Genomic DNA, 8995 nt, shown 5'->3' on the forward strand with positions numbered 1-8995 from the left:
TAAGTAGTTTTGCCCTGTTTCTCAGATCCTTGATCATGCACACCCACACTCATCATTAACTTTTGAGTTCTACTTTTCCTGATCTTGTTGCTTTTTAGATGGCGGCTTTCTTTACGGGAGTAATGGGGAATGGAGTGCTGGAACTGGATATTAAGCAGAATTAGCAGTAGCTATATGGTAGCTGTGAGGAGGATACTTTAGGAGTGCGTGAAGAATCCTTTCCTTCCCATTAGTGGAAGAATGAAGGCATGGAAAGGCAGGAGATGAGTCTCACTCTTCTTTTAACTCTGTTTTACTCAGGTGAATTTCACCATGATTTTGTGCAAAATTGTCTTGAACAAGAAAAGGCACTTGCAGGGGGTATATCATCAGAAAAATAAATACAGAAATGGTACATGCCATATAAAATTATTTTCAGTTGACACACTTGGGGCAAGTGGCTCAGATTTGAAATACCTGTATAGATGAGACAAGCTAAACTCTCCGGATTTTTTTGTTACTTTGAGCTCCACTGAATTGACAGAAGTGAGGAGAAGCACAAGAAGATGTTTGGCTTGTGACTCCAAAAAAGAGTTTCTGTAATAGGTTGTGTATGTAGAAGACTTAAATTGCCTGGGATTCCTGTGAGCTCGCTGTAGATATTCTGCATGTTTAGTGACAAATGCAAGCTCTTAGCAAGCTACACTGTGCAATACGAACACCATCACCTTGCTTACAGGTACCTTCTCCCTAGGGTCTTGGCACGTGTGGCCTTCCTGTCTCTGGAACTAGAAGCCCAGACTGGAGGAAAAGGCGTATGGGCTTTGCATTGTTTTGTTGGGGCTATGCTTAATTTTTCAGGTGTGCTGCTGTCCCATTCCTGCTTTTCCCATACTATAGTTAAAATAACAATTGCAAAAATTAGTAATGAGTAACAGGAGGAGGGAGCACTTATTAGCTGGTAAGAAATACAAATAAGAGGATGTGTCCAAGCCCAGCTTTTCGGGGTGACTGGAGACCTGGCTACTGTCAGCATGCAGTGCTTGATGTAGGTTTGGGACTAAGTGGGCTTCAGGAAGGATCCTCCAGCATTCATGGCATGCATCTTGGCAGGTTGTTTTAAATGTTCCACACAAACAGTCTTCTCTGTAACCTCTTAATGATCTGAATATTTTGGGGGTTTTTTTTCATATTTAAATATGACTGCTTTGGAGACCTAAGTGGAACTGTAGTTTTGCCTTGTAGCTGCCAGAAGCTCTGTTAGGGTGTTGTGTTGGACCTGTGAAGTACTCAGGTGATCACAAAAAAAGGTTATTGTTTTTTTCCATTATCCAGGATCTTGTGGAGGCAGTAAGCAAAGCTGATCTTGAGGAAGATGTTTGAATTTGATTTGTCTTGGTATTTAGCTTCTAGCACTCACAGTTCTGGTACTCCTTTGCAGTGTTCTAGTATCCTCTATGCTTTTTCCCCAGTTGAACTGTGCTGCATGTTTTTAATGGTTCAGAAATCAGTGACTCTTTCCCTCTGCTTACAAAAATCACATCAGTTAAGCAGTACTGCAGTCTGAGTGGTGCTGTGTCCTATCGTCTCGTCCACTACTGGGCCTTAAGGCTTGCCTGGAGCCTCACACAGCTGGGTTCCGCTTTTGTCTAGAGCTTCTGAGTTCTCCTTGCAGGTAAATGTTAAGTTGCAGGTAAGTGTCACTTACTCTGCTGAGCCTGTTTTGTTCAGTCAAGTGCCTTCACTCTATGTACGTCAGGTAGTGCCCTTGCACTGGAAGTGATGTTCCCTTGAACACGAGCAAAGCATGGGTGGAGGTCTGTTAAAATAAAACAATTCCCCTTGTGCTTTAGGATTTCTCTCTGGACTGCTTCTTCCAAGGACTTACTTAACCTTCTGTTCTTGAACAGAAGTTGCTGATATCTGTGTAATCAAAATTCAGCTTGCTTTATGATTGAAAATTCCCAGGAGGCAAAAGTACCATTGTACAGGACCTTGGTGCAGGAGATGTCTGAATTAACTCGGTCACTTCCCAAGAATCAGTAAAATGAGCTGATGGGAGTGTCACAGATCACTTGAACTCCTCCCTTCAACATCTAATTGCTACTGTACCTGGCTCCTGGCAGCAAGCAGCTGTGATCCGAGGGCTGGAGCCCCTCTGCTGTGAGGACAGGCTGAGAGAGTTGGGGGGGGTTCAGCCTGGAGAAGAGAAGGCTCCGGGAGACCTTCGAGCCCCTTCCAGTCCCTCAAGGGGGCCAACAGGAAGGATGGAGAGGGACTCTGGATCAGGGATTGCAATGATAGGACGAGGGGTAACAGTTTTGAACTGAAAGAGGGTAGATTTAGATTGGATATCAGGAAGAAATTCTTGGCTGTGAGGGTGATGAGCCCCTGGCCCAGGTTGCCCAGAGAGGCTGTGGCTGCCCCATCCCTGGAGGGGTTCAAGGCCAGGTTGGACGGGGCTTGGAGCAACCTGGGCTGGTGGGAGGTGTCCCTGCCCAGGGTTTGGAACTAGATGATCTTTAGGGTCCCTTCCAACCCAAACCAGTCTGTGGTTCTGTGAATGGAAACAAAGCTGTTTCTCCACTTCTTTTGTCTTTTCAGTGATGGGCATCAAGCCCAGTGCACGTGCAGAGGACAAAACCAACAGTTTTAAGTAGATGAATACTGCTAAAATTGGATCTTTAAATGCCGTACAAGTCATGTTTTCCCGAGTTAAAAAGGATGAGGGAAATTTTTTTTCTTTTTGGTTAGTGAGGTTTTTGGGGGGGTTTATCTGAAAAGCGATGCTGAACTTAGCAACTGAGGTGATGCTAACACTACTAAACTTAAGAGCATCAGCCACAGATATGGCAGAATTGATTTAGCAGGCCCAGGGAAAGCTGCTGGATGGGGTTTTTTGCCTGCCATTAGCAGTTTGCTGCACACGTGGTCAGGAAAATGTCAGAAACTGGCTACTCTTCAAACTTGATTCAAAGTGAGCTTGTGAGCGTAAGTGAATGCCAAGCTGCTGTCTTCTGAAGCAAACTTGTGGGCCGTTTTTTACTGGAATATCAAGCAATGCAAGTTTAGTTGTATTTTGTCAGTGTCTGTTTTCCATGTATTTTTTCTCTCTCTGGTGATGGAGAACTTGTTTGTTTGACAGCTGCATATAAGCACGTTGCTTCATTTTGTGAATGTGTGAACAAAGTGGAAGGCTGTAGGAACTGTTGAGTAGTTCTGAGGATGTGGTACTGGAGTCGAAATTCTTTATGCTGATGGCTACCACTGGTACTTCTCCACTTCTGCTTTTTTTTTTTTTTTTTTTTTTGCTAATAGCATTGGTCCGCCACCAGGATGCTATGGCAGCTTTTCAGTTCACGTGATGAGAAGCTCGTCATTTTTTCCTGTACGTTCTTTAATGACAGTGCTTCAGGCTTCTGTGTGCAAGTCCGATCGGAATATAACGTGAAGTAAATGGAGCACGAAAAACTAGCGAAGCCAAGCGCGATGTACAAAAGAACAGACAAAATGCCATCCAGAAAAGGATCTGAGCACTTGTTTAAGCCTATGGGTAAACTTTTTCCTTAACTGCAGCAAGTGATGAGCATACGTTTCGAGCTGTGCAAAGAAGTTTGTGCTTCCAGTAACTGTAACTCCTTTGACTTTTGTAGGGTTTGTGCATAAATTTAAGCATATCCTCAAGGACCCTCCTGAATAAAGGCTGTCAGAATGATCAGAAGAGCTCGTTGCAGAGTCATACAATAGTCAAGGTTCAGGGAGACCTCTGGAGCACTACTCCGCTCCTCCTGCTCATTCGGGTCAGCTAGAGCAAGTTGCACAGGACCGTGTCCAGTCGGGCTTTTAATATCTCCAGGGATGGACACTCCACTGTTTCCCTGGGTAACCTCTCCCAGTGTTTGACCAGCCTCGCAGTGTTTTCTTGTCATCTTTCATTCTTTTTTTCCCCCTTATTACTTCCTCCGGTTGTACATCTAAATGTCTCAGTGCCGTTTCTGTCTTTCTAGTCCTACTGGGCTTTGCTTTAGGCAAATTTGCGTCGAAGTTGTTCAGTTCTTCAACGGGTTCTGTTTTTATGGCAGTAACTGCTAAATGGTCTGCCACAAAGCTGGGGCGAGTGTTATCGGTGTCTTTAACAGTTAACTTTGTTTTCATCTCTGGCTTTTCAGTGGTTTTAGCCTCAAGACTTAGATTCATGGAAAGTTCTGAAAGACCTTGCACAATATTTTTTTTTTTTTTTTTTTTTTTTTCAAACTCAGTGCTGCTGGAGCTTCCTCTAAACAGTTGTAGGTTAAAGGGCTCAACAGTCGGAGGCCTCGTTGACTCTTACAGCATGTACTTGCTCAGGAAAAAAAAATTTGATATGTTCTTATTGAGGCCACGCTTCTTGCAAGGTGTTACAGGCATTCTGAACTGCGTTATCCACAGCGCTGCTGGGACGGTGCTTGGATTTGCTTTGGGGAAATGGGCGAAAGGTGGGGGTTTGAGACTGCAGGGCAGTTGGTTCTCCTCAGACTGCGTGGCGAGCGGGTAGGTTTTGTGCTCATACCCCCGGGGATGATTTTTCTAGTGCTGGAGGGAAGCACGGGGTCAGACACGCTCTGTGTCTCTCAGCGTGTGCGCTACAGCTGCTAGGGTTGGAGGAGGAGGACATAGACTCCCCCAAAAATGCATCATATTTTCTCTAGTTCTGTAACATCACAGGTGTGTGGAAAATTCTTGTTACTTGCCACAAACCATGTCAGTATATCCCCAGTTATTTGGTGCTCTACTTAATTTATTCTGTAACAAACAAGTAATAACTGATGAGTGAATGTGCTCATTTAATTTAAATTTGTTTTTCTTTTTTTCCTCATAGTAAACTACTGTACGTTTGTGTTCAGAGCAGTCAAGCTCGGGGAAAAAATTTTGATTTCAAATGAGAAATAGCCTAATTTAGAACAGAAACAGACCTTAAAGACCTGTTGTACTCGGAAGGACAAAAAAAACCAAACCAAAACAAAAAAAACCCCACCAAAACCTCTGAGGAACACTTTGTATCAAACGTTGCTGGGTGTTCCAAAAATCAGTAAGATCCAGGTGGGTTTTTTGTCTAATTTAGAAGATACGGCAGCCAATAGGAGGACATACTTGTGGATCTCATTCTGGTGGACGAAGTTAGTCGGGCTCTGGACTGGAAGGTAATGGTTGCCTGAAAAGCAACGATCGTGGCCTCAATAGGTTCATTGTGGAACAGCCAGAAGCTTGGCAGCTGATACTTCAACAGGGGTCCTCTACTTCAGCTGAGCAATACGATAAAATGGATCGTGGGGATGAAGTTGTTATCAAAATGGCATCTTTGCTCAGTCTGTCCAGCCATTGCTTCCACCTCTGATTCACGCACTTTTGCTCATTTGGACCTTTCCTGGTACCTTAAATGCTATTCTTGAAACCAGAAGAGTTGTTTTTTTTTTTTTTTTAAAAAATATTATTTTTGGTGCACTTGGCTATTGTCTCTGAGCCTAAATAAATTTCTGTGGCATAGGATACAGTCCGGAGAGGGCTGCAAACACAGGGTGGACTAATTCAGAGCACTGAAAAATTTTTGAGCACAGATGCAGACAACAGGCTGCTGCTGTTCTGTTCCATCATTCTCCGTTTTGAACATAGATATTACTTTTTTTTAATGATAAAAGATGGTTAGCCTGTGGCTCCAGTGCAAACCCAAGAAATTCTTACAAGACTTTCAGAACCCAGGCAGCATTTGACAAGCTCTCTGTATTGTGAAATGAATGTCAGGCAGCAGCAGGCTCTCTCCTCCAAGATAACCTTTGATTTCTTCACTTGAGAATCTAACCCGTGAATCTGTATTTTTCACAAGCGTGAAAATCCTGTATTTACGTTATCCCATTCAGTGGGGCTTGTGCTACTGGACACTCTGGTGCCTTGAGAGTAACATCTGACTACCAAATCCTGAAGAACTGAAGTATGTGTGCTGTCATCTGTGAAGCAAGCAAGGTGGTGGACCAAAGGAAGAAACCCACATCAGTGCTGTCAACAGCCAGCCTTCGCCTCACCAGAGCTCCTCACGTGAGAACAGCCACCTCGTGAGACACGGGTGGGAGCTGCTGTCACAATTGCAAAAGTGCTCTGCTTCACTTTGGGACGGTGTCATTCTGCTGATGGCACTAAAGCTAGGGAAGTTCCTGTCTCTGGAAGGAGAGGTGGCTGCCTGCGAGGATCTGCTGTCATGCCTTCTGTAGGAAAACCCCAACCAGCTGTCACCGTTCCACCTCTGAGGAAAGATAGGGAAAGCTGGGGAGGGTAGTGGGGGCGCTGGCCAAGATTTCATTCCTCCACGTGGGAAAGTGGCTCAGGAGTGACGCGGAGTTCCAGAATAAATATCAATTAGAGCTTCTTTTAGACCAGACCATGCTGCAGTCTGTTCTGACTACATTTCCCTCATCTGTGATCAGTGCACCTCTGAACACCGCGACAGAGCCAGGTCCCTAAATCAACCAGTTCTTCATGCTTACTGGACCTCTCTTGCTTCTGGGCTTGGTCAAACGTTTGCCTGTGGAAGCATCCCCTGCAGAATATCCCCTTCAGCCCTGCGCCTGCCTCCTCGTCGTCAAGGTGGAGACAAAGCGTGGTTCTGGGGAAGAGCTCTGTGATGGATCCAGTGTCATACACGCACCCTGGAGTGTCACGAGGCACTCGGAAGACTATGGGAGAGGCCAAGACCACTCCCCAGCCTGCCAGGGGCACAACCTCCAACACGGTATGTACGTGCTCCTGCACAAAGAGCAGGAGATCCACACGGCTGCCCTTGTAGCGCCTTGCTTTTGCTGCCTGGGAACAGTTCAGAGATTTGGAAAAGGTGAGAGATTCTTATATTGGCCTGATTTAAGTGCAGTACTTCATGCTGTAGAGCATATTGCGAAAGAGATTTATTTGAATGATGGTGACCCCTTCATACTGTTTTCCAGTTGTTCCAGCGTAGCTATGAAGGAAAACAAACAACAAGGAGATTTTACCACTTTTTTTTTTCCTGCCTTTTCACACAGAATTTTCCTGTAAAATACTGGGCTGAGCCCAGGCAGCAGTGGCACTTTGACCTCAAGTGGGATGTCCACAGCTGTGTGTATCCTCCTCTTAATTGCTGTCTGCTTTGCCCAAGATAGGGAGATGCTCATGGGAGTTGTGTGAGATCTTAATAATCCTCTTGTGTGGCAGTTGCTGTAAATGATCTTTAAAGACTTCAAGCAGAGGAAGATAAATAGGGGAATAGTCATAAACTGAATTCTGGTTCTTAAACCAAGCTCTACTTAAACCAAACCCTGTGCTCTCGCAACATCACTCCTGTCTGCTTATAATCCGGGCTGCAGAAAGCAGGGGCCAACAAGAAGAGCATGGCCAGCAGTTCAGAGGAGATGGTCTCTCCCCTCTCAGTGCTGATGAGGCTGCAGCTCAGTGGCCTCCTCAGTGTGCAGTGCTGGGTTCCCCAGCACGAGGGATGTGGATTTACTGGGGAGAGTCCAGCAAAGGGCTGCTCGGGGGAAAAGCTTGGAGCATCTGGCACCCGGGGAGAGCCTGAGCGAGCTGGGGCTGTTCAGCCTGGGGAAGAGGCAGTTTGGGGGATCTTGCCATCTGTGTAAACTCCTGATGGGGGAAAGACGGCTGGCGCAGACTCTTCTCAGTGGTATCCAGTGGAAGGACAAGAGGCAATGGGCACAAATGCAATACAGGAAATTCCATGTAAATGTAAGAAACTGTGGGTGGGGTGGGTGGGTGTGTTTTTCCTGCCAAGAGCGGTCAAACACTAAACCAGACCCAAACCTCTGCCCCCTGAAGCGTTGTCAGTTTACAAGTGGTTCCCTCACCGGAGAACATGTGTCTCGCAATGCTCTGGGCATGGGGCTGGGGAGGTGGCCGGCGCGAGCAGGGAGACAGCCGGGCAGCGGTGCTGGTGTGGCAGCAGCTCTGCTCTACGCTTGTATGGTGAGACCAGTTCCTTCCTGCTGGCCCTTGCCCACAACCACCTCTTGAGCCCTCTCCCCTCCACCATCTGGGCATAGAGAATACCTGAAGTGATTAGGGGAGGTTTTATCTCTGTCCAGTTCTCTGTGGCAGAAGGAGAAAAAAAAAAAAAAGTATCTTAGGAAAAATTAAGAACGGGATTTAGAGATGTACTGGAGTAGTTGTCCATCTAATTTGTAGTTGTGTATCTGAAAATAGGCCATGACAGGTGTTTCAGAAGCAGCATCTCTCTTGGTTTCATTTTGTTGAATCTGATTTTATGATAGAGTACCTTATTTTCTGGGAAATAAACCTTGGGAGAACTTGTCATATTTTAACAAAGTACAAAAACCTGGTGGCCACTGGGCCAATACTGTCTCGTTAAGCCTTATAGCTATGCTAGGGACAATGCGGTATGTCAAAGAGATTCACCATTACTGGTGAATGACCTCTTAGTGCTACTGCACTGACCCTTAGTGCACAGAGGAGTTTGCCCGTGGTCCCTGTGGACCCTCCTGTGCTCTTCTGGGATGGTGGGTGCTGGCGGGAGCTCGCAGGACGCACCAGCGGCTGTGGAGATGGTGCTGCTGCCATGACCCCCGTCTCCAGGAGCCGAGGCAGATGAAGGCAAAGGAGCACAGCAGCCCTTGCACCAAGGGCTGAGCAGCATTTGATGGTGCTGAGCGCCCAGCTGGATGGTGTCCTCCTGGGAAAGGCAGTGCTCCCGTCCTGGATGAGCCATGCCCATGCAATTCTGGGTGAGTCAGCCCTTTGACAGCAAGGACTTTGTAGCCCTGAGTCAAGCATGAGTTTACTGCTGCGCCGCTGGAGCATCTCCCCTCACGGGCATGCAGAAGCCGACAGTAAGTAGCTGCTTGTTGACGGTCCCGTTGGCAGCTCTAGGGGCAAGTGACAGGAGCCAGGAGAGGTGGCACACAGGGCGTGACAGCAGCTGTGGAGCACAGACTCCTGCTCTTGCCGTATCCAGCCTTGTGCGGTGTTTGTAACTGTCCTGGTG

Source organism: Chroicocephalus ridibundus, chromosome 9, assembly GCF_963924245.1.
Source record: "Chroicocephalus ridibundus chromosome 9, bChrRid1.1, whole genome shotgun sequence".
NCBI classification, from domain to species: domain Eukaryota; kingdom Metazoa; phylum Chordata; class Aves; order Charadriiformes; family Laridae; genus Chroicocephalus; species Chroicocephalus ridibundus.